Here is a 710-nt window from a genome sequence, read left to right on the forward strand (position 1 = left end):
TAAATATCTTTGAAATGAGTCCAGTATTTAATATTTTTGGATTTAATCATTTTATTAAATATTATAAATCCGTAAACTTTTTACTGACTTATTTTTAATACTTACATTTTATATTCTATAATTATTTATTTAATTTATTTTAGATCTTTAATTTTTTTATTTATTTTACACATTTATCATATTAACATCCATAATTCATGTATTATCTTTAGTATACTAAAAATAAGTTTTTCTTTTACAAATTACACAATTATAATTGTTTTACCAATACCTTTAAAATGAGTACAATATTAAATATTTTTTTATTTAATTAAGAGTGATCACACTTCTGGTTCCTGTGGTTTGTTCAAATTTTGGATTTGGTTCCTAAATCAAACTATCTACACTGGTGGTTTCTAACTTTTCATTTTTATAACACGCATGGTCCTTTCACTTAATGATGTAAGTTAGCAACTAGGGGTGCTCACGGCCCGGGTTGATCGGTTGGGAGCCGTTTTAACAACTCAACCCAATGTTGGCGGTTTGAAAATTTTCAACCCAACCCAATCCAAACAAAAGTTCAACCCAACCCAACCCAACCCGTTCGGGTTGATCGGGTTGGTCGGGTTGGTCGGGTTGATCGGGTTGTGTTTAAACAATGTAAAATCACATAAAAATAAAGGAAACTTTCATTTGAAATACGACCGACCATTCAAGATAATATGCAAGTT

This window comes from Cynara cardunculus (assembly GCF_001531365.2).
Source record: "Cynara cardunculus var. scolymus isolate 2C chromosome LG 2, CcrdV1, whole genome shotgun sequence".
In the NCBI taxonomy this organism is placed as follows: Eukaryota; Viridiplantae; Streptophyta; class Magnoliopsida; order Asterales; family Asteraceae; genus Cynara; species Cynara cardunculus.